The 26423-nt window shown below is 39.5% G+C and overlaps 1 protein-coding gene and 2 long non-coding RNA genes across 3 annotated transcripts in view; 2 read left to right on the top strand and 1 right to left on the bottom strand.

Annotated features, from left to right (window-relative positions):
- znf740a (zinc finger protein 740a) overlaps positions 1–26423 on the top strand; it is a gene marked incomplete in the record, with an annotated part of 62198 nt that overhangs the window by 12305 nt on the left and 23470 nt on the right.
- LOC118560586 lies at positions 2514–13187 on the bottom strand. The gene is made up of 3 exons (XR_004929458.1): positions 13102–13187; positions 4737–4865; positions 2514–2559 (listed from the first exon to the last, which is right to left on the bottom strand). It is a non-coding gene; the product is annotated as an uncharacterized LOC118560586 (long non-coding RNA).
- On the top strand, positions 22360–25085 carry LOC118560585. The gene is made up of 2 exons (XR_004929457.1): positions 22360–22679; positions 25019–25085. It is a non-coding gene; the product is annotated as an uncharacterized LOC118560585 (long non-coding RNA).

A 26423-nucleotide genomic window follows, 5' to 3' on the forward strand; every position in this document is an offset into this window, starting at 1 on the left:
CCCATCTCAGGTCCTGTTAGAAAAAAACTTTTGGGGTGAATGAAAAAAAAATCAAATCTGAATCTGCCATGGTATAAAAATATGGGGCTTAACTGTTCATCATGTAGTTAATTTAAGGTGTGGCCCCAAAGTAGCTCTGAGTCTGAAAATTGACCTTCAAGCTTTCCTTCCTTACATTCAGAAAACCAGGGAGTCGCTACAGCCAAAAAAAAGATAAGGGAATGAATTATTACACAATATTCAGCTTGAATGATTTGCCAATTACGCAAGTCACAACAGAATAAAATCCCCCCAAATTTTTGTAAAAATCCCCCCATCCCCATCTCCCAGACACACACACACACACACACCAACCAGATGGTTCTTTCTCGGTGCTCATTCAAACTAAGCTCAGACACATCACACCACAAGTTGTAATTCATAAATTATTTAGCTACATACTACTTTAAGCAACTCTTACAGGAAGGCAAAGACTCACCTCTCCTACGACAAACAGTAATTAAACTGAATCTGACTAAGTGTGAATTAGTATAAAATTGGTTTAGATCACAGCTTGCAGTGCTTGGTGAAAATCCAGCTCCTATCATTACAGTTAACATCTGAGCGGCCACCTTCGTTATATCAGGTTTCAGTAGGAGTGGGAGGCCAGACTGTAGCCGTGCCGTTACCACCCCGGGCATTAAAGAAAGAAAGAAGATAGCTACAATCTCCCCAAACAGCTGTCTGACACACAGCGGGGAAACAGCCCCAACAATTAGCCACCACCGCAGCAACAGTACCTGTGTCTCCTCATGACGTCCTCTGGGCCGTTTCTCATTTGATCTGAGTCAAGGTTTGTTTATTGCTCACGCTGGGATGAAGCGGCTAAACCTGCGCTCCGTACCTCGCTAAGTTTTATAAGGAAGGGGGGGGTGGGGGGGGGAGACTGGCACTGGGGGGGGGGATGACATGGGCGGGGATTATGGGTTGATTGCTTGCCTGTCGCAACAAGTAGCCAATGAGAGGTCAGCCAGGACAGGACCAGACAGCGCGTGCGTTGGCACGATCAGCAACGTGTGTTTGTGTGTAGATTCCTTAATCTCGTCAAGCTTTAAATAGTTTACCACCATGAGTGGAGAGAAGAAAATCAAGGGAGACAAGGAGCAGACACACAATTTATATAACCCTTTGTCGGCTTTGATGACAAGGGTGGGAAAAATGCTAATTTAAACATTGATATGCTTGTCTGTCTAATCTTTAGATTAAACTCCTTCATCTCTGTCTTTCTTCTGTTAAATGAAGGAACGGCTCATTGCAGTGCCTCGCAAGACTATTCGCACCCCTAATACGTTTTCCACCTGTTCTACAACCGCAAACTTTATTTTATTTTTTAACTGGATTTTCGCAGGCGTGCCCGAGTCCCGTCCTGGAGAGCAACTATCTCACAACTTTTAGATGCATCCCTTCACCAACACACCTGAAGTCCCTCATCAGCAGTCATTCAGGGCTGCAGAGCCTTCATTTCATACAGGTTGGCTGGAGAAGGGACTTAAACGTTGCAGGATGATGGCTCTCGAGGACTGAACTTGGCCAACCCTGACATAGACCAACGAGTAACGCATAATTGTAAAGTAAAAGGATTTTTTTTTTTTACAAGTAAAATTCTGAAATATATGACATGCATTTATACTCTGCTCTATTTACGCTAATGACCGTAATTTAATTCCAGTGCAACCAAATAGGTCCAAATTCTGCAGCATCATATCTAGTATAGCGCACTGTAACATCACCTTGAACACATCATCCCCTCAGGGGTGATGGTAGCATCATGCTGTGTTGTGTTTCTTTTCAGCAGACTGTAGCCATGCTTTCATCCAATTGTCATGTGAATTTTGAGCGAACTTTTAAAATGTTGCAAAAAAATTGCAGCTAAGGCCTGTTTCCATCTACTGCATGGCTGTAACAAACAGGAAGTAGAGCAGAGGTGTCCAAACTTTTTGGCACATGGGCCAAAATTGTCAAGTCAAAGGAACTCGAGGGCCAAAAAAATTAACAATTTTTTTGTACCAAAATAATTATGTTAATTTTTTACCTGCTCTACACAATATGATAATTTAAAATAAATAAATGACTCATATTTTTTGTAGGAAATGAAAGCATTGTAGATCCAAAGATAAAAAGGTTGTTTTAAAAGATGGCCATCCAGTTATTTGAATCATTTAATTTGACTCTTTAACAATAATAAACAGAACTATTTTGGGTCTGGGAAGACGGCAACAGTGGAGACAACTGATCATTTTCTGATTTTTGGTGTAAAAATTGTTAAAAGCCATTATTTTCCTTCCATTCATAACTATGCCCGACTTTGTGGGAGTCTATTGCATAAAATCAACAAATAAAAGAAGCAACAGTGCTTTGTAAGTTATTTTTGCAAAGCAATGTGATTTTTTTCCTTAGCACCACATACATTGATATTAATGTCACTGGTCAGCATGAGCCATCTTCCATCTATGTGTTTAAAGGGAAATACTCACTGCTTTTTTCTTCTCTGCACTGGACTCCTCGGCAGCTTTCTGGTACCTGTGGGGGGGGGAAGGAAACAACACTGACCTCTGCTGACTCAGAACAACACAGAGCATTCAGACATTTTATGTTTCTTTGTTTAAAAACTTTGTGAGGCTTTTAAAATAACAAACTAGAAAGAAAATTTGTTCATGTGTTTATTTTAGTGTTATGCAAGGGGATTCTAGGAATATACCCTTTTAATCTGTTAACAGTAACTGGGAATTGAAAGTATAAAAATAAAATCACTACATTAATCACTAAGGATTCATTATATGTGTGTTTGAGCCTCTTGGTCCTTCCACATTAGCTGGAATAATTCTCATTTTATTGGTGGAGCCAGTCCAGATGCAGAAAACCATGTTGGTCTGAAACCAGCACTCCGGCCACCAGGATAACCATCTTACACTTGTATTATGTGTCATTGTTTCTCTGAGCACTTCTCACATAAACATATGTTAGCATCCAGCAAACATTGTTCATACTACCTTCCTGCTTGTCCACACAGTTTTCTGACTCCTTCCCCATTTTATAACCATGTATCTTTGGCCATTATGTACCTAACCAGCAGGGGGATGTTCCCCAGACACTTTGACAAGCAGTTTTCTATATTCCACTTGTATTCTACTGTAAGGACAAGTGATTATGTGGGTCTAATCTGTCACATTGTTTAAGATGCAAGTGGCCCGATCGGGATCAGAACCTCAGCGAAGAGAAACACGTGTAGCACAAAGGTTTTAGAAATGATATGCAATTAAGTTCAAATAAACATGTATATTGGGCTGTTGAGGTCACTATGACCAAGGAATGAAGGAAAAAATAGGGCCAGTAACTCATGACCTCAACCAGCCCTAGTGTGATTATTATGATTGTGACATAAAAGCCTGATATTTCAGCCCTATCCAAAGCTGAAGAAACCTTGTCTACAAGAATCAAGTGGGGAAGTCCAGCCGCCTTCTTTTAAAGCACTTGGGACTCTTATTCCATTTTTGTACACTTTAATATGATTGCAGCCTGTTTGTCAAAGATCCATGTTTGTAGATCTTTGTGTCCACACACATGTGTTGTAATGGTCAGATTTGGACTAATTCTGAAAAAAAAAAAACTGTCTGAAAACAGTTGATTCTGACAGTTCAAGGGATTTGCTCACATTATTATTCAGAGCTACAAGTCTCATCACACTTTCAGATGTACTGAAAAATAAAACTAATTTTTAAGCAATTCATAAGCAAGAGGATATAATTTATTATTTTATCGTGTTCTAAGATTTCCTTTAGTAAACTTAAGCCCAACCATTCTGGGTACCGGGCCGAGTGGGAGACGCCCATTTTTCACCCTCTTTAAAAGTAGTTTAAATTCTGTCATATTTCCTTCCTCTAAATCCCTCAAAGGAAGATGTTTAATTTTTTTTTTCATTTTAATGTTTCTAAAACAAGTCACTGAATTTTATTCAGAATATATCACAGCACTTTAAACACAGAAGATGCCATTAAAGGGCATCCCTTTCCAACAACCTATGCACGTCTTTTCCCGACGTTGTCAGGTGATGCAATTTCCGTGCATAATGAAGGTTATAAATGTGGTCACTGTTATAACCTCCATGCTTTATGCACAGTTTGCTTTATGAACGGCTCTGGACAAAGTTGATCATAAACAGCGTAATGTCATGAAAGGCTCTGCCATATGCAGAAGCAGTCCTACAATGGAAATCAGCACTTTTATTTGACCAGATTCCCTTTTGTGAGGTGAAAAACACATTTGGCACATTTGGCTACATTGTGCCAAAATGACAGCTCTGCCTGGTACAATGGGCGCTTAAACCATTGAGGATCAAACCTCCATCAACTGGTTCAGTCCATTTTTGCTGCATTTATAGTAAAGATGTTGATAAATAAAATCTGAGGTGTCTCCTCGGTTCTTAAAGGGTCTTTCACTGTTTGTTTGTTGTTTTTTTTTGACGAGGCTAAAAAAAGTGAAGAAAGTAAAAAAAAAAGTTTGTTTAATCACAAATAAATCAGACATAATAAGAATTTTTTTTATGTCTTACCCTTACACTGGTAAGAAAGGTTGCATTTAGATCTAATAATTGCAAAGCCATTTTTTATTTATTTCAGTTGTGGCATTATTCTAACCTCAATCTGTATTAAAGGCAGTTGTTAAAAGTAGGAATTACTAGCAACACTTGCTGTACCCACTTGGAGAATCGTTCTGCAATCGCAGTGCTTTTCCCACGTCCTGCGATGGACAGCTCCTTGGCGGTAACACGCAAGGACTGCGTCGCCCAGGACTGCCGATTAAACGAGCCGTTCTCCATCTCTGTCAACCTAAAGCGGAAAAAAATAAAAAGCACAGACACATTCAATATGTAACTGATCACATTTTGCCAATAATTTATCCCTGAAAGTATATTTCTTCCAGTTGGAATGAAGCCGTGCTGCTGACTGTGAGAAAATGTGGCAGAGAAATTTAATCACTTCAGTTAGCAGCTGGCTGCACACTTGCATTAACTCCCACATGATTATAATGCTACAAACCAGCTTTGGGAAAAAGAGAAAAACAATTAAAGATGGTGAATTTAGTATAATAATCCACATCTAGAATATCAGAAAACAATACGATACGATAGAGCTGTTACAATGGAATAGTATTCAACACATTGTGAGGCCAAACAGATAGTCTGGGATAGAACTGGATTATGATAAAACACATATTTTAGTGCCTAATGTTATATGACAAAAGACAAAAGAAAGCAATCTAACATGTGATGCATGAACAACTCAGAGTGCAATGCAATTTTAAATGTTACACAGTGCTTGTAAAAGTATTCATACGCCCCTTTTTCACATTTTGCCACATTATAACTTTACAGAAAAACTGTGTTTATATTTTTATTAGATGAGGAACACATGTGTGCTTACTAATTAGATGAATACTGACTTGAATACTGGAATTTCATACTAATAGGGACTAGATAATATATAACATAAAGTCCCAACAAAATACATTCAATCTTGTTGTTGGAACAAGAAAAAATATAAAAAATGTCCGGGGGTTTTCTTCTTTTTTTGAAGTCAGCGAATTAGGGCTCAGCGAAAACCGATTTAATCGCTTAATTCGAATTGACAATTTCTTAATATTTAATTATTGGAAAATCTGGATTTTATTTTGCCAATGGACTCATTGGGCTTCTATGAAGAGAACAGCAGGCAATGCTGAACATGTTCATGAAAATATATTGTAAAAATACTGTAAAGGAGGAAACTTTTTTTTTTACCATTTACTTTTTTAAGTTTGATTGAAGTTAAATTAGTGAAGTGAAGTCTGTTCTTAGCTCATTGTGTAAAACCACTAGCAGCAAACATTGTGTTATGTTTTCATGGTTTATAACAGCAGGGCCGCCATCTTGTCTGACAGGCTGTATTTAGTTGCACATTGAATTCAGGTCAACTCTCAGTCGAAATGCTTGAAATAAAAGCAAGTTTTTTAAATAATTTATTTCTGTGAAACAAAAAGAAGGAATAAACATACATTAACCGGATATGGGATAATAAAATTGGAGATTTCTTTTTTAAGCCATATCGCACAGCCCTACACAGAATTATTTGCTTTACTTCCTTTGTCAGAAACTTGTTTGTGCACAAACAGCTGCCTATAGAAAAATAATTTAATTACTGAATCAAACTTTGAAGAATTATACATTAAAAACATATATTAAATATATATGCCAAAAAATTAAAGATAAAATGTGAACTAATTCACTGGATTAAGATTTATTAAATAGTAACACTTGGCATGTAGGCAAAAAAAACACTAAAAATAAGTCATATGGCATCAGGATGTTCCGTTTTCTCCTGCAGCTGTTAGCAGTTAGTCCATCTTTCATCACAGAGAGTCTGTGGTATAAAGATTACACCCTTTATTGAAACGGCTGAGCAAGTCTAAAACCTGTTCTAGCATCCCACTGTCGGGAACGTCAACGGTCTGAGTCCAGCTTTGTGTGTTTGTAGGACCTGTTTTCTGTTTGCGATTATTAATTTGCAAGTTTATAGCACAGACTTTCCATCACAAACGGCCCACGACTGAATGGCCACATTTGTGCTCATTCAGTTGTGCATGCACACAGGCGACGTGGCGTGTTTGAACTTGCAGCTCCCGCATGTCTGCCAAAAGGGAAAACACGTGCTGGGAGCAACAGGGAGCAGCGGCAGTCGCTCAACAAGCAGCCGGCTTAGTGATGGCATCGCTTCACAGAGGATGAGCGTAAACCCAAAACTACACTTTCTTTTGAGAATTTAACCACACTTTGACAAAGCCGTTGTTTTGAGACCTGGTTAATTTGTCAAGTGATGAACCTCGGAGTAATTTCTGCAGACCCAAAGACTATAATTCCCTTCTTCAGGAAGTAAAGAGAATATTTTACAAACCTTTACTTTAGCGCCGCTCGCAAATGTTTTCACACCCCTGGATCTATTTCACATTTTGTCACATCACAAACAACCTGTAACGTATTTGAGGGGGGTTTTATGTGATAAACCAACACAAAAAGGTGCACAGCTATCAACAGGAAGCAAAAGGAAACACCGTTTTCAAAACTTTAGAAATAGAAAAATCTAAACAGTGTGGCATGCATTTGTATTTACTCTTAAAAATAAAATGAAAAAATAAGTTAAATCCAGGGCAGCCAGCTACCTTCAGAGGTATAATTCAATTTCAGTGTACCCACTATCTCCACTGTGAATCGTGGTGGCTGTGTCATGCTTCCAGGATGTTTTTTCATTATAATTCATGCTTTTGTTTCATCTCATCTTGGTTATTGTAACAGCCTTTTCATGTGTTTGAATAAGAGGACAGTCTGCAATCAGTTCAGAATGCTGCTGAGAGGCTTTTAACCAACACACAAAAGAGACATCACGTGACTTCCGTTTTAATCTCCCTTTACATCGGCTTCCTGTACACTTTACAGTTCATTTTTAAATTTCAGCCTTCATCTTTAGAGCCCTGCATGGTCCAGCTACAGCTTTTATTTACAACCTTCTAGAGCCGTACAGCCCTTCTCACAGCCTGAGATCTCCTAGTCAAAGGCTGTTTACAGACCAGAGGGGATAGATCCTGTAGAGCGCCAGCGAAGCTTTGCCTCATTGTCTTGACTCTAGCTGCTTCTTAAAAGATTCAACAAATACTCATATATTCAGATTGACTTTAAACTAGTTTTATGCTCCATGAGGTTACATACAGCTGTTTTTTTCGTTCCATTTATGCTTATATCTCTTCTGTTTTTTTACGCTTGTTTTTAATGCAAAGCACTTTGGGGTTTTTGATCTGTGAAAGGTGCTCTATAATTAAGATTTATTTACTTTCTTACTGACCAGCGGTGAAGGCTTGTACGAGAGTTGGAGCTAAAAACATTACAATCCTATAGAAAAGCCTGTACGAGGCTACAAAAGACTGGTGCAGATCTTCATCTGCCACCAAGACGACAACCATAAATCTGCAGCCAGAGCTGCGGGGGGAATGGTTTAGGTCGATGCATGTTCATGTCTTAGAAGGTCCCAGTCAAAGTCAAGACTAACATCCACCCTACGGTCTTGTTGTGATCCGAGCTAACCGAGCTTGAGCTGCTTTGGAAATAAAAGTTTGTCTCTAGACATGCAAAACTGGTCAACAGATTCCACAACACGTAGCTTTATTTAGGTGCATCAGAGTAATCTGGGGCTAAAATGCACACAGGGTGTTAGTACTCCTTTCTTTAAGGTTTTATTTATTTAGCTTTTTGTGTGTTTATATGAAATACATCACCGTTTGTGGTTTTCACATGACAGAGTGAAAAGGTTCAAGGGTCATAAAATGTTAGCAGGAGCCCTGTAAATCACTGCTGACAACAGATGTTTACTCTGATGATCACTTCTGCTGAGGGCATATTCACCCTGGCGCACCTAGAGGATTACATCATCGCCGTAACGCAAGGCAGCGCTGGTGACTGGTTCCAGGACTTTGGACTGAACTTCAACATAACCCTCACTTAAAAACCAGTCAGATGACAGTGCTCCTGTTACTTTAACCCGAATGTTAACATCGGTTCGGATAAACACAGCATTTATCCACAGGTTATTAATTATAAGAAATATACTTCCTTGTGTTGACTTCAATCTACGCCACAGGCAACGTTTCGATTTCTATACCAAGTTTGGCAAATATTTAACAATACAGACACAAAAGGCAGAACACAATGCAACAAATATTCACCAAACTAGCTTTAGAATATTATGTTTACATTCCTTGGGGCTACTTATTACTGACGCAAGCTTTGGATCCAAAGGCAGGGCGGTTCATTTGGTCGTCACCCTGTCTGTTATTGATACTTCTGCTGAGCCGGCACACCGGATCGGGAACTTTCTTGTCGTTCAACTGTTTGTCTTTTTGCTTCAGGTGTTCCTTGAGTCCCGGACTCGTTTCCTACATGCAAAGGAAGGGACACACCCTGCAGATGTAATCAGGTCTACTTTACCTAATCCTAAATAGCTGAAGGACTGCATAGCAATGAATGAGAACAGGTAAAGAATATCTCCGCACAAGCAGCAATGTGCATCAGACCTGTCCTTCCAGATATTACCAGTCAATTATTAAGACAGATCCTCAGTCACCTACACATTAATAGAAAGCGGTTAAGAACAAGGCAGGGCCGTGTTTTTAAGCCACGTGAAGAAAAACAGGCTCAAGGGTTTGACTCGAAGCTGCAAGAAAATGTTTCTGCTTAAGCAGTTTTTGTAATATTTAATGCAGGGATGGGCTGGCTAAAAAACGTATATCCGAAAAGTTCTCTTTCATGCGGTTCCTGCAGTTCAATGTTATTTTAACTGGGCTTTCTCCAGAGGTGTATAGAGCAGAGAGAGACAAAATGCTGCCCCAGCCCACATGTTGCTGCACACTACCAGTCAGCTGGCTGAAACAAAACGGACACATTTTCTCCACGCAGGCAAGTAAGACAAATGAGACTTTTGGAGATATTTCCAGATGCAAAAATACAAACAGCCAGGAACTAGAAACTAAAAGGAACGCCACCGAGCTGCTCTCACAAGGTAAAGAGTTGTTTTGCTGCAATTATCTTCTTGTTGCTTTTGGCAAGTAATGAACGCCTCAAAAGCAAACGCACAGCGGAGAAAGAAAGAAAAAAAACAAGACAGACAGCTAGAAAACTATATAGGCATACTTTAGGTAAGAACAAAATGCTCTGAAACAGAAAACAAAAACACTAATTATACAAATACCTTAGTAAATTAAAACTCTAGGGGGGTGGAGTGATTCAAAGCTTTGGTTCACATAAAACCAAATCTTACAGGTTTTACATACTCAAATAATTTCAACCAAACTGTAAAAACGTGTCTCTTGCACTTTGAATAAACATGTGATAGTTTGAGTTATATAAATCTCGCGTGCAACAGCAGTCCATTCTTTCATGGTAGGTAGCTCCACTCTAACCCTTTTAGCATAACAACTTTTTTCTTGCCGCTATATATATATATATATATATATATATATATATATATATATATATATATATATATATATATATATATATATATATATATATATATATATATATATTCCATTTTTCAAATATATCACCCAATGGTGAAGCTGTATTAAGGCAGCATATCTGTTAAGCAGCATTACAGTTGGTGGAATTATAATTATTACTATTAATAATAATAATAATAATAATAATAATAATAATAATAATAATAATAATAATAATAATAATAAATATTATTATTATTATTATTATTATTCGTCTTTTGCCCAAAGGGATATTATGTATTTTTGGAAGTGAGGTTCTGTGTCGTTACATGTGATAGACAGATGCTAAATCACCCTAACTTTGTAGAAAGTAACTAAACAGTTACAAATGTGGAAGGCAAACAGACACCCCCATTTTACCTGATTTCATCCATTTAAAAACAACTACAACTGATTTTCATAGAATAGAGCTCTATATTAGTATATACTGAATATCTATACTTTCATAAGTGACCGTTGTTTAGTTTTCCGACGAATCACCTCGTGTGTAATGGCAAAGATACGCCGGTTGAAGGCAGCTGCAGTATAAGCTGCAACTGGTCAGTCTGCACCAAGTCTGAAGTAAAACTTCTGATTTTTCAACAGGTTTTTGTTTCTGCGACAGCATCAAAGTTGGTATATTCTGTGGTCTTTTAGGTGTCATGGCTGTTTGGAAATGACTCCAGCTGATCTGGTGGATGGATATAGCCTCCTCCATAACAGCACCTTTGAGCTGTTTTAAATTAATTAAAGAGAACAAATCATGCAAAATCCCTTTTTTTTAGCCGTTAAATACATTTTGTTGAGTATTAGAAGTCTCTAAGAATTCAGACAATTTGAATGTAGTCTCTCCAGGAGCAGCATAGATATATTTATCTTCTGTTGGGGTCATATTTTTCAATCTGTTAATTTTCTCTTTTCTCTACAATGTTTTTTGAGCAATTCCGTCACAATATTTGTTGCGGCGCTGCAAATCAAGGTTATGAACTTGGCAATTTTTCAAATCAATCATTACATTTTTTTTTCCTTGCAATTTTGTACTCCAAGCTAAACGATGCAGAGACTACAAGTGCATAAGTGAAAATGTTCGCTTGTTGGTGTATTAACTCACACAATTTCATTATACCATCCCCCAGCATGCAACTAAAATGGCTGAACGGAGTGGAGTAGAACGCTCTGTGACTTGGAGGTGGGTGGGGGTGCAAAGAGCCTTGTGTACATTTAAAGAGACAGCAACAAAACAAACTGCTCAGGCTGCTCTGAAGGCCTGTTGAGCTAAATTAACGAGAAATTCAGGAGAAAGCATTGCAGTTCCACTTTATATGGGCCACAACTGAATGATTTAAATGTGAAAAGGAAAAACTTAAAAGCACATGTCTCCTTTAAAAAAAAAAGATTATGAGCTAAAACAGAGCTTGGACCGGTGTCCAGCTCACTAGCTTACTTCCAACGCTCTATTTATTTTTGCTTTTGTACAAAGTCACCAACATCTTACTACCACAGGTAATCAAATTATTATTGATGCTAATGTCACTCAACCTTACACTCAAAATATGCTATCTATTTATAGGTCTATACACACGAATAACAACAAGCACAGGTTATAGATAGAAGTCTTGTATTTGTGAGAACAGTGTGTTGGAATATTTTAGCAGCAGGAGAATAAAAGCGGTTAAATCTTGTTATATGTGGGTTTTACCAAAAACCTGTGTCACTCCAGATGATCATACAGTTAGAATGTAAAATTATCACAATCGTATGGACTCTGAGTCTGTTTTCCTTTCTTAAGTCTTTTCAGCATCAGTTAATGTCCTAATATTAGTTCTGTTATATTCTCATATGTCTATTATTATTATTATTATTATTATTATTATTATTATTATTATTATTATTATTAAGCCATTTCAGGGTAGTCCCTCCTTTGTCAGATCCTCCCGTCCTCTGCTACGTTCATATGGCTTTCCTCCAGTTCCAACCATGCTCCCTGTGTACGCTACGTGTTGGGTGATTTTTGAGTTGTTTGGACCTTTGGTGTTCCATTAAAAGACTGCTGCGTTTAACTCTGCCCGTCTGAGATAATAAAAATCATGCCACTTTGACGATGCTTTTTGTGGCAATAAGCAATAAAACTCTTTCAGAAGGTGTCACATTATCAGCTCCAGATCACGGGAGGTGTCCTTACTTTCATTTCCATTACATCCACAGCCAGGATCATTTTTTATTTTTTTTAACTACAATATCACAATAGGAGTATTGACTGAATCAGTGGCATCATTGGTTGCGAAATTTAAACAAAGCGTCAACAGTGGTGGCCCTGTTTCATCATGGAAGACGAGAGACACAAGCAAAGGCTTGAAAAGATTACAGCCTATCTCACATAATCCAGTAAACTCTCCCGGGTTTTATAATTAAACAACAGAATATTCGTTCTCAATGCCCTTGTTCTCAATTACTGACATCAACACCCTTAAATGCCTTTGCTATGACAACATGCAACCACAGCCCATTTGGACACCTGCTCAGTCATAAGAAAGGAGGAGTCCTCCTTGCTTAATGCATAATTGATCTATTATGAATTAATACAACAGCCCGAGTCAGGCGTTCAGGTGAGCATCAGAGAGTCTGGGCTAAAGAGTCATTGCTGAAGTATTCAACAAAGAGGCACAACTCACAGACAGGCGGCCCAGCTCTGAGGCCAACATGTCACCTGAAAAACTTTAATTACAGGTGCAGCTATGGGAGGAAAGGGTTAAAGTGGCTGTAACCTTTAAAAGACGCGGACGGAGAATACAGCATTTTAACTTTGAGGAAAGTGGTGAGTAAACAGAAACACGGGCTCGGCAGCTGCACTGCTCGGAGCACGACCGAGCGCATAAACTTTTCCTGTATCAATCTTAGCAAATACAAACTAAATCTTCTAATACCTTTCTACTTTGGGTTTAAGCAGCCATAGCTTTTTTTTTTTAAGTGTACCTTTTCCCCGTCCTAACATGAAATTGTTCCTACCTGTGGGAACTTCCGTTCAGTCAGAGCTCCTGAGAAACCTGCCGGACACCTGACACTGGCTGCTGCTGCCGCCGCCGCCGCGCGACACCGCCCGCAGGGAGGAGGAGTCAGCGCTAAGGTGAGTGGAGGAGCCACGTCACGTGACTTGGTGCGCCAATGACTTTAGGCGAAGCGTTACGCTTACCTGGCAGATTTTTTTTTTTCTTCTTCCGCGTGGAGGCGCGGACTACCTGAGAACAGGTGGCCTTGGTCACTTCTCACAGTTGGGAGTCCAGAGACGGTCTGATGACAAAGAGATAAATGTGGTGCAGCAACCGTCTCCGTGACATGGGGGGGGGGGGGGGGGGGGACTGAAGAGCAATGCACGCAAGGTCAGCCTAAACTAACACTCATAAGGACCCCAAAACGATAGGGGGGGGATCCCAATAGCACTTAAATCCTCGCACATTGCATGGAAAACTTCAAAGATCAAAAGTTTTAATTATTTTGTAATTAAATTCAAAGAGAGAAACTCAAATTATATAGATCTATTACACAGTGATATCTTTCAAGCCTGCATTTCTGTTAATGTGGATGCTGCTTATAGATAACAGCTAATATAGGCCTCAAATTCCCTTTCTCAGAAAATTAGATTACATAAGGCCAACAAGAAAGGGGTGTTTAGTACAGAAATGTGGGCCTACTTAAAGAATTTCAATGTACTTCATACATCCAATAATGGATGTGGGGTCTTGTTGCATGAATTAACTGCATCGATTCATCATCCTTGCATGGAGGCAAGAAGTCTGTGCATCTGATGAGCTCTTTAGGAAGCCCGGCCTTCAGCTTGTCTGCATTGTTCTGTCTGGTGATTCTTGTCTTCCTCTGGGGTGTTTAGGTCAGGGCAGTTTGCTGGCCAATCAAGCACAGTGAGTATTAAAGCAGCTATACTGGTAGTTGTGTGGGAAGGCCCCAGGTCCTACTGGGAAATCAAATCACCATCTTTATAAAGCTTGTCAGCAGAAGGAAGATGTCCTTTTAGATAGCTGCACAAGCTTTGGTCTTGATAAAAATGCCTTGTGTGTGCATGTATTAATTCTTGAAGCATTGGCTCCAGCTGCAGTATATACCTTGTATATCTCCTCAAACTCACAGCCCCATTAATGCTGCCGTTATCCCTGTTGCTTGTGCTTAGTTTTTTACAATAGTTCTTCCCTCCACTTGACTTTCCATTAATATGCTTGGATACAGCAATCTTTGCACAGTCAGCTTCTTTAGCAAATACACTTCCTGTTGAGGTTGTTAAATGGGTGTCTGCTGACCACTTTGCACTTGATTGTGCAGGTCATAATATATAGGTTTGTATTTATTTGTCTTGTCTAATATTATAATTTTGTATCTGAAAAAATACATTTATTTACAACTGTCTAATTCCAAAACATTCAATCCCAAATCCTATTCATTCATCAAATAATGCAAAATGAAATATTTGAATGTCGAATCTCATAATATAAGAAATACTACAATCATATTTCTTGGATTAATTAAAAGAGGGGCTAAAATTTCTGTGGTTGCAGGTGGGTAATGCACTTAACTGGGAGTGGCCATCCTAAATCTAATACTGTTTAAGCGGCCAACTCTGATGAAACTGAAAACCTCTGAAAACTTTAAACAAATTTATGAGCTCACCTTCTAATCAAATACAGCAAAGGCTCACCCAAAAGAGATCAACATCTCACAGTCGGGAGAAAAGGATCAAGTTAATTGGATGTTTGCATGCTATTTGCCTTCTAAATAGGAGGAGACTACCTTGACAGAAGGAAAGTTTCCACTCGGTTCAACTTCTTCAGTCCTGGGTGTGTTCCAGTGGTTATCACTCTTTAAACTGGGTCTCTATGTTTAAATCACACATCTAAGAACCTTTAATGCAAACTGGGACGCATCTATTTTATGTTTTTGAACTGATTATTAGAACTGAAAATATTTCCCCTTATTGCTAGATGAATTGTAAATATTTTTTTATGCTTAAGATTTCTTGCTGGAGTCTCTGAAATGCCAAAAAAAAAAAAAAAAAAAAACTAACTTAAAAAGTAAAACACAAAAAACTTTAGCACTTTGTTTTACCCAGTCTTTGCTTACAATATTCCGTTCAGTGGCTATTTAAGACTTACGTTAAAAAAATTAGGCATTTTTATAATCAAACTTTCTATTACATTGCTGCATTTAGAGACATCTGATCTACAATAATTGTCTGACGCTGCGCTATTACTTGTTTCACGTCGTCTATGAAGGGTTTGTGCTGTAATTTGAATGTGAAATCTCAGCAGAGGAATCCTCTGTGAAGGAGTGGGTAGGAGTAGAGTCCATGTTTTCTTTGTGCCCCTTCAAGTCTGAGCTGAGAAGAAAGAACCAAAAAAAAAGAGGACCCATTGTTGATCTGTAATTGTGTTGTATTTCACGAAAACACAAGACTTTTTAACAAGAGCTCACATAATAATGAAAGCCTGCAATAAAAGCCAATAATGTTGTGTGGGCAAGACACTTCACCCGAATTTCCTGCTGCAGGTGGTCAGAGGACACGGTGGCACCGATGTATGGCAGCCTCGCTTCTGTCAAGCTGTCCCAGGGCCGCTGTGGCTACTAACATAGCTCACCACTGTGAATGTAGTGTAAAGCGCTTTGGGGTCATTGGACTTGATAAAGCGTTATAAAAGTACAAGCCATATCCCATCATTTCTCTCTATTAACTGGCCATTCTGTTTAGCTTGCATATACATCCTCAGCTAATAAGAAAGCAAATAAAACTAATCTCAGAATGTTGTTTATACTGGGAGTGTAAATGTGGATAAGTAATTCATGATCTCTCCACATGTAATAACCCCCACCCCCCTCCACCCTCCAACACACACACACAAAAGTCCTGGTTTGAAATACAAAGTGAGGACCGTGTCTTGACTTCCATTGACCTGCTCGGTTTGGCTGTGCACAACTCGGCTCCGCCCGCTTTGAATGTTTCAGGAGCAGCTTCTCTCAGGGTCAGCCGGGTTTCTCTGGCCCAGCTCAACAGCAGGGTCAAACCGAGCTGACATAAGAGGCGTTTTGAGTGAACACGTCGAGTTTCGGTAACTGGCCGAGAGGCGAGGAGAAACGAGGAGGGTTTTCTCGCAGGAAGTCCAGAAAAACTGAAGAGCGACGACATCGATATTAAGGACCACTATGAATGGAGCGTGGATAAACCGAAATATAATTTCATTATTTACAAAACTATGAACCACGCCCGAAGGGGAAAAAAAGAAGAAAAAGGAAACTTCAGCTTCCTATACGCAAAGGTTCCATATCAACACTGCAAAAACGGAACTAATATTAAATAAAATGTTTTTAAAATGAGTGTATTTGTCCTTGAGTTGGGCAGGTAAATAAGATGATCTGCCAATGGAATAAGATTTTTGCACTTAAAATAGGAACAACTCATCTCCAACATCTTATTTCAAGTGCAGGATATCTAATTATCTTATTTTAGGGGTCAAAATACTCATTCCATTGGCAGATAATCTTATTTACCTGCTCAAATCAAAGAGAAATACACTAACTTTAAAAACATTTTACTTATTTTTAGATCCGTTTTTGCAGTGAAATTTGTGGATGTATCGTGGTTTTCTCTGGTTTTACAACACTGAAAGCTGTTAAGTTTGGTCTCTGAAGTGTCAAACCATCCACCACATTCGGTAGAAAGCAGGGGCTGTCTGCCTTTCAGCCTGGGTACAGCTGGGGGGAAGCATAGGGGTACTTGTGCAGAGGTACCCACCAGTGATGGGCAGTAGCGCCGCTACATGTAGCGAAGCTATTAGTTAAACTACATTTTCCAGTAGCTTGACCGTAGCGTCGCTGCTTTATGAATCAAGTAACCTGTAGTGACGTTATTTTTTTGATCAAGTAGCAACGTAGCGTCCACAAACGCTACAAAATCCAGGACATAACTAAGAAATGAAACCAGGTTTGCTATTTTGAAACAACATTCAGAGTGAACAATCAATCTGAGTTGTTGGTTGGACATGTTCATGCACGAGCTTCTACTTTGCCTCTCCTGTCTGTATCTATCAAAACATGCGCATGCATACGGCAGTGGAACATATGGCAAGCCGATTAGGCAAATTATCGTCCGTACAATAACGTGCAGTTCTAACCCGTATTTTACGCGAGCGCGCGTTTTTTACGTCACCGCGCGTTTCCAGCCAGAACGCGCGGTGACGTGAAAAACGCGCGCTCGCGTAAAATACTGTACGTGCGGTGGCGTTAATAATGTTTGGTGCCGTTTTTTGCATATTATATTATCAGGAGGTTGTCTTTTATGTGTTCAACATTTAGTGAACAAGCAGAGTGAGAAAACTACACAGTACCTTTAATTTGGTACTAATAACAGTAGTTTGTTTCATAGAGTACTGGGTACTGTACTAGGCAAATAACCTTTTTGTTTTATTTCTAGCCGTAATTACTTCAGTTTGTATTTTATTATGCTGCTCATAAAGCAATGTCTACACTGTGTTAGGTCCTTGGCTGATCTTTAATAAATGTTTTAACCAGTGTATCAGACTCATTTTCGGTTGGTACAACGTTAAGTAGCTTCTGATGTAGTTAAGCTACTTTTAACACATTTGTGTAACTTAGCTTGCTATATTTCTATAGGTGGTAGCTTTTGTGTAGTGAAGCTTAATTTATTGTTGAGTAACTGATAGCTTAGCTTACTAGACTGGACAAGTAGCTTGCCCAACACTGGTACCCACTGAAAGCAACTCGTACTTGGGGGAAACCTGAAAGTCGGGCTGCGGGCGACACCCGGCAATCTTTTGCACTCTTCACTCCCGCCATGGCTGAGGCAAGAACAATCTCATAAAGCTGTCAATTTTAACTGCGTGAGAGAAACTGGAGCTTGTCTGTCCTCTCTGCTCCTGTCTGTTTCATTCTCTCACACACACTGAGAACCGTTGAGACAACTGTCTGACTGCAGGCGGACACAGAAGCAGAGAAACTGTGCCGTATTTTATTATTAGTTTAAGCTGGTGTGTGATCCAGATATTTATTCCAGGGGATTACTTTATCCTCAAACAATATCCAAGACAATCTTGCATATGCTATTATAAAAACATCATGTTTTTTTTTTCCTTTTGTTTGTGTTTTTATTTATAATGATTTTTTTTTTTTATCGTTTGCCATTTCTTGCCGATTTCTTTAAAGTATCAATGTTGCAAACAGGCCTAGGTTGAGGGGGTTGGGGAGGCGCTTCCCTCTTCCTGGCATTTCTACGTTGGTCGAAACACAAACTGCACAAAGATAAACTGAGTAGGTAGGAGCAGAGATGAGCAAGCTAAAACAAGTAGGGTTGGTGACTCTGCTGCTTTCAACCTTTTCTATGGCCTAACCCTGACCCTAAACCACTACAAACCTAACCTAAACCTAACCATAGCCCTAAACCAAACCCCTAGCCCCTAAAGAAAGTGAGGACCAAAAAAGGGTCCTCACTGTACATCAAAGTCCTCACCTTTTACAAGTAAAATTAGCAAAAAATGTTCTCACTCAGCTACAAGTACAAGTACGTACACAAACCACCCCTCCTCTCTCTTTAAAGAAATGTACAATTTGCATTTCATTTGGAAATCAAAGTCCCAAAGAGATAGGGGTGTAATGTTTTCAGTTCAATTTGCATTAGATAAGATAAGATAAGATAAGATAAGATAAGATAAGATAAGATAAGATAAGATAAGATAAGATAAGATAAGATAAGATAAGATAAGATAAGATAAGATAAGATAAGATAAGATAAGATAGGGCTTTATTGATCTCACATTGGAGAAATTTACTTGTCACACATCGGCTTAATAAACAAAAGAAGGTACCAAAAGGAGGAGAGGTGCATAAGGTATAAGGTCTTATGAAGACCAAGGTAGGCACATCCATCCACCAGGAAGTTTTAGGTTACTTCATGATCCCTTCCTTGGACAAGCATTATACACAGGCTGATTTCATTTTGTAGCAGGAGTTGGCACATCCCTATACTGCCAAAGGTAACAATATATGGCTTAATGACCACTGGATCACTGCGCCGAGACAATTTGCATAATGAAACTGAGCTGACCTACTGGGCAATAGAGGTCACAAAAGTGTCTGTCAGAATTTCCTCCCTAAAAAAATTGTGACTTGGAATAAGTTTAAATTGTTTATTAAAGAACAAGCAATAATTGCATCATCATCATCTGCAATTAACAACTAGCAGGCTAGAACTTTGAACAATACATTGAGAATGCAACCCATTTCCAGACAATTGACGTCCCAAAACATCTGCCTGCATCAGCAGCAGCCTTGTCTCTCTGGCATCCTGTGGCACCTTTGTGGCCAGGTAATTCCACTGAGTGCCAGCGCTTTTTTAAGTGATTATTTTCTGATTTTATTTGTAACAACTCACAGTAACCACTCATACCCTATAATACACCGACTGTTCGTGCAGTGATCCTCTGTCATCCTTTCAGGCATCTTCCCTGGCATCTTCTGGCACCCAATGGCCACAGACTTCCCAAATGTTCCACCGTGTTTCCACGTGATTTTTTCTTATATCACTACATCTGTTCTTCTTAACACAAGTCAAACCACTCATACAGTCACCTTATAATTTGTTTGTTAAATTGCTTTAAAATAGTTTATTAAATGATATCAATTTAGCACGTCATTTATTGAAAGTAAATATAGACCAGGCATTAAATAACCCCAATGACAAACCGTTTGCCCAGAAACAGCAATGGAAGTGCAGCAGCGGCTGGTGGCCTGCCAGCGTTGTGACACCTTGTGGCAGCTGGCTGGCGAAAGTGCCACAACTTTTATTGGAAATAATATCAATAAAACATGATTATTTGAAAGTAGTTATAGACTAGCAGGCATCTATAACAAATTGTTTGCCCAAAACCAGCAAAAGGAATGTGGCAACAGCCGTGGCACCTCCGTGGCAGCCGCAGGCCTGTGAAGGTGCCACCGGAAGTGCCACTGCAAATTGAGCTCGGCCCTACTGCTTTATGGTGTACCGATCAAGTTACACACCCTGTTATGACAGAAAAAATCTTGTTTAAAAACACGTATGTTTGTGAAATACTCTTCCATTTTGTCGGACCAAATTTAAATGTGCGTTCTTAAAAAACACCCCCGCCTTATGCACAGCTGAGAGACGTGCCGCTGTTAGTGAGGCATGGTGCTTTCTGTCTAACCCGCTCCTTTCACTGTGCATTTCTGGCAAATTAGAGAAAATCATATGTCACACATATTCATTAAATACATGGCAGATTATGGAACATCTGTATGTTTTGTACATACGTATGACTGGGATAAAAGGAGTGACAGCATTGCTGTCACAACAATGGGCGTGCGCCACCAGCCCTCTCTCCTGTGTATTTCACTTCAGTGGTTTGAAATGCACGGCCCGCCGCTGCACAGAATACAGTAGGTGAAGGCTATAGCTTCACATTTATTTAAGTAGGTAGCGGTATGCACCACTGATGTTGTCTGAGATCCGAATAAGAAGAATGATTGTGCTGTATTTCTAGAATTGAAGATGTCAAAGACGTTGGCACATAGCTGCCGCCTGAAAAAGAAGCCAGAGGTGTCCCAAATGTTGGTGCTGATCATAAATTCAAATGTGAAGATGATGTGCAGGAAAAGTGCTGGAACTGTGCTGGTAAACACAGAGTGACATAGGGGGAGTGTGAAGTAGAAAGGGCAGTAGAAATTCAGCAAGTTAAAAAAATCAATTAGTTATCCAGAGGCAGAGAAGAGAGTTGGAAAAAAAAAAGTTTGAGACTTTATCATAAACCAGCATAAGTTTGGACAGGAATTCACAGGTAGGCCTATTGACTTGGAATATAAAATAGTTGAAGTTTGGACTGAAGATGAAAAATAAATTTTCTAAACAGACCTGTAATTTGTTTTTATTTAATTTAATTTTTTGTCCCCCTCTTGTACATGTTGTGTGCATGCCTGCTCACTGCAGTTTAAACCGAGAGCCATTTATTGGATTAGATTAGATGGAACTTTATTGATCTTACAATGGAGAGATTTACTTGTGACATCTGCTCTTATAAGCAACAGAAGGTGCATGAAGGAGGAAAAGGTGCATGAAGTATATATAGTGCATCTAGATATATACAGTTGATGAGAAAAAATAGAATAAAGAAGAACATAGAATATATACGTTCAAGTAGAATATATACACCCTCCTCTCGGCCACTTAAATAATGTTAAGTTATGTTTTCCTCTTTTTTTGTACAGTAAATATGACTTAATGGCCAACTTTTTTTAAACTGAGAGCTACTTTACTGGTGTTGTGTCATACCAAGGGCTACCAGTACTGACTTTTGAACTAGGAGAGTCAGAGATCACCTTAAATTTATATAAAATAAACAGATTTTTCATGCTATATATATATATATATATATATAATATATATATATATATATAGATATAATATATATATATATATATATATGTATATATGTATATATATATATATATATATATATATATATATATATATATATATGTATATATATATATATATATATATATATATATATATATATATATTTACATATACAGATAGATAGATAGATAGATAGATAGATAGATAGATAGATAGATAGATAGATAGATAGATAGATATGTATCTGTAGATAGATAGAACCACCCCTGTGTCTAGAACACAGGGGCGGTTCTAGACAGGGGCCAACAGGGGCCTGTGCCCCTGTAGAACTGTTCCTGCCCCCCGTTATGGCCCCTGTACTAAAAACATGATATTAAATTTCTTAGGAAGATAAATGCTGACAAAGATACTGTGACTGACTGGTCATTTGGATCAGTTGTATTTTTTTGTTTATGTTTTTATCCAATAATAAAATAAAAAAATAATTAAAAAATAAATATAAAAAATTAAAATAAAAAATTAAGCTGTTTCACGTTAAGGTCCCGCTGTATTGAGAAAAGATCAGGGGTCTGCAACCTGTAGTTACAGAGCCACAATTGGCTCTTTGGCTTACTTAATATATTAAACTATAAAATGTTGACCCCCCCAATCTTTTGTTCTGTGCCCCTGTGAAAAAACACTGGCCCCACCCTGGCCCCCTGCTAAATTTGGTCTAGAACCACCACTGTATATACATGCAAAGGGCTGCATTAAAAGGCTGCTTTAAGTCTCCAGTGTTAGTCCACCAGTCCCTGCTCTCTAACTCCCTCTTTTCATCTGCGTCCCCTCAGACGTGGTCTGAATCTGAGAGAGGCCAGCAGAGAGAGACCCCCCGACGGCATTTCTCGGCGTTAACGTGGTCGTGCAGTGGGCGTCTCCAGATCGGGAATAATAATGGACTAACAGTCTTCTTCTGCTGTTTCAGTTTGATCGCCGCTCTGGCTTCTCGGGGAGCTGAAAGAAGATGAGCCCCTTCTCCTCGGCAGAGGGGGGGTTTGCTGCTGCTGCTGCTGTGTGGGGGAGTGGGCTACATCCTGTGGCGTTTCCTGTGTTTGTAAACTAGACGGTACAGCAAAAAAAAAAAATACGTCGCCGAGCAAAGCTGGTACGTGGAAAACAATCTATCGTTTAAAAGGCTCGTGTAATGTTAATCGTGCATTTTGGGTGTGTGTTTTTTGCTCGCTGTGTTGAACGTGCCCTGGGAGAAGGCAGTAAAAAGGGGGTCAGACATTGTTACAACGTAGGTGTTAGCCAGCGCTGGGGATGCTAACAAATGTTAGCTTAGTGGTCGGGAGGGGGGAGGCACTCGTAACGACGGCCATCACGAATGTCTTTAAAGCCCAGACTCGTCTGGAACCAGTTGAGTCTGTTTGTGTGTTGTTGTTGTTTTTTTCTTTTTTTTTTTCTTCACCGTAATGTAGCGGGGTGGGGAAGCATCAAGCGATCCAGCCTGTGAGGTAGATAATCCGGTTAAACAGCCGCGTCAAAGCAACGTTAAGGTTGTTCGCATTTTTAGCCGTTAACGGTGCAGAGTGGGCGAGGGCGCTACCGAGCAAGCTAGCTAGCTCCAAACTGCTACGCTTTGGTTCCGAGGCAGCACGAAGGCCACCGCTGCCCGTGGCGCAACCTGGCATAGGATTTAAACCAACATCCACTTAGAATCTTGCTTTAGGCTTTATCGAGCGAAACAGCAACAAACGAAATATAAAAATACAACTTCCCCCCCCCTTTCTAGACAAGACTTATTAGGTTAGCATTAGCCGTAGCGGTCCGTTATTTGTCTGCCGGTACCAACGTTAGCTCGCTAACATTAGTCAGTCTACCAGAGAGCTTAATAATGAGTTTTATGATAATTAACGTGAGCTGGTTCCGTCGCCAAACGGGTTTAACAAAGCCTCGGGTCTTCGTCGGGTTTCTGTTTACAAATCCAATGTCTGCGCAGCATTTTAGTGGTTAACGGGGCCTTTTTGATCAATTGTTTTTGTCTTTATTTGTGTTGAAATGGCGATCCAGTAAAGTAAAATCAGAACTACCACAAAAAAGGAGTAGTAATTTACAGGCTTTTTAATTAGAGATAAATATTGTACTTTCTTTAAATTATATAGAGAAGTCAATACCACATTTCCAAAGCTAGAATACTTGGGCCCCCTTTTTTATGCTTAACCAAAGGTTATATGTTATTAATAAGCGTGTAACATTTTCAAAGGTTTGTTTGCTAATTAAGTTATTTCACCTGAGGGAGTCATTGCCTAAATGATTCATTGACTGCTAGCTCATTTTGAAGTCTGAGGAATTTATGTCCCCCATTTATCTAAACTGCTGAAAACATCCAAAATCACAGAAAAAAAAAAAATCTTTTTACATGTGCATGAAACCACCACCAAAAAATAAATAAAATAATCATATTTCATGAATGATAAACCTTTTAGAAGTTTATATGAATATCTTTGAACTACCGTACAGTATAATTTGACCTTTCATGTAGAAAATAGTTTTGCAGTTTAAGAACAAAAATCTTCCTCATCGGGATTATAGTGGAGCCTTTTAACACATGCGGTGTGCAAAAAAAAAAAAAAAACAGTTGCAAACAATTTCTCTTGAAATAGCATTAAATGAACTTTCACATAAAACCAATGTCATGTATGTAGGTTAAAATAAAATTTAAAATCTGATACTTTAAACCCAAACTCTTTGGGTCTAACACATTCCTCACTGTAAGCATGTAATATTTTTACCATTAAAAAAAAAAAAAAAGATAATTCTGCCTTCAAACAAAATGATGCTCAACTCGCAATATATTTTTTTCATATGAAACATTGTAGTACAATTTCCTAAATTCCTAAATCTCATGAGTTTTGGTAAACGGATAGTTGGAGGAATTTATCTAACAAACTGGTGGCTTAATTGGAAAGAAAAAAAATTGTAAATTTGACCAAGATTTTTACCACTGTGCCCTGCTAACAGGAATGAAAGAAAAGTTTCAACCTGTGAGATAGCCTAGGCCTATGAGATGCCAACTACATTACTTTACCTACAGCAACCATAGGCTGCTCACGCTGTGATTTAAAACTTAACTACTTTTTTTTTTGTCTTTCTTTTTTTAAAATCAAGTTTATTGGTTCTATTATTAGGACTGCCTTCTTCTCAGACATCACTGATATATATGTGTTTAATTTTTTAGCTTTAAATTCGCAGGCTAAACCTGTTGAAAAGTAAATAAGTGAACTACTTCTTGGATGCTAGGTGGGATTAAATTCAGTGTTTGCTGCAGGGAGTTCAGTTTTTGTTTAAAATATATATTCATTACCTTTAATCCTTTGTCTAGAGACAAAGAACCATCTGTATGCGTTAACCTGCTTTGTGTTGTGTGTCCGTATCGGCGGTCAAAGGAGCAGTCGTAACTGTGTGTCTGTCTTGTTTCATCCACATCCTCCTCTTCCTCAGTTTTTAGTACTAGATGAGTGAGGTGGGTGTGGCTTCCCACCAGCCCGACCATCCTGACTGACGGATCTGTGGATGACCTTGTCCCCACCCCTGTCCCTGCGCTCACATATACCACAGCAATGTCACATCTGCCCAGCAGCTCAGTCCGCGACCATATGAAATGGGTTTGTTTTTGACAACACCAAAGTGGTTACAGATCATATTTTCTTTACTTGCAGCCATGTGTCACTCAGGATGTTGTCGTTGACAAGTAGCTCGGCAGACGCCGCTACTCTAGCGCTACTGTCTTAGACGCAGCTCAGTTTCAAATTGCAGCTCATTTTGGGTGACTTGATGCGGTTTGTAAACTGTTGTTCCCTGTTCTTTTTTTCTTTCTTTCTTTCCTGTTCTTTTTTTTTTTTTTTTTTTCCCTTGTGCAGGCGGGGCTGCTCGGGTGCGAAGCTGTCCTCTCCAGCATGGCCCTGATGCAGGCCAGTACCATGGCTGCTCCGCCTAAAAAGATGATGGCTCCGCTCGGCCATGTACCGCCACAGAGGGAAGGACCCGACCGCGCTCCCCAGAGCCACATGATCCTCCCCTCTGGAATGAGCTGTCCACCACTGGTTAGGAATTACATCGGCAATATGGTGAAGTGGGGGCTTTATTAGCCAGGCTTTAATGATGAAGACGTTAAACTTTTTATACTTTCTACATGTCGTTTTGCCGCATGATTCATAGTGCAGGTGGTTTTGTCGTATAATTTAGAGGTTTCACAAACAGAAGGTAAACGTTAGTGTTATAAAACAGGGTGGGGGGCTGGGGTGGGGGTGCACTGTTTCCCAGTTACAGTTTATTTTTGCTTAGTCGGGTTCAGAACCTCTGTTCAGAGCATTAAAAGAGACAATCGGGAGAGTGGGGAATAATTAACTTTCTCCTGCCTCCGTGTAGCTCATCCGGAAGGAAGGTGAATTCCAAGCTCCCCGCTTGCTGGACGAGAAGGACATGAGGACCAACGAGGACTTGCAGCAGAAAAAAAAGAACAGGAAATCCGTGACGCCCTGCAAAGTGAAGGAACAAGAAGGAATGGAAGGGAAGGTCAGTGGCTCGGGATTGTTGAAATTGTTGGAACATTCTTACTCGGCGAGAGCTCGTTGGGCTCCGCGCGCCCGCGTGTGCGCCGCCTTTAACTTTCGCCGACGTGCGGCCGCCTCGGATCATCCAAGGGTGCACGTTTTGTTTGTGTGGGGGTGGGGGGAGGAGCGCAGGAAAGATGTGGAGGGGGTGGGTGGAGGTTCTCTGGAGAGGAAGGGGGGGAGGGGAGCGAAGCGGAGCACAATGACTGCAGTTGTGAGCATAACAGGGGGAGCAGTAACAGGAGGGCATTAGGCCATCTGACATGATTGTGGGGGATTTTTTTTTTTTTTTA

Source organism: Fundulus heteroclitus, unplaced genomic scaffold (assembly GCF_011125445.2).
Source record: "Fundulus heteroclitus isolate FHET01 unplaced genomic scaffold, MU-UCD_Fhet_4.1 scaffold_455, whole genome shotgun sequence".
Lineage (NCBI taxonomy): Eukaryota > Metazoa > Chordata > Actinopteri > Cyprinodontiformes > Fundulidae > Fundulus > Fundulus heteroclitus.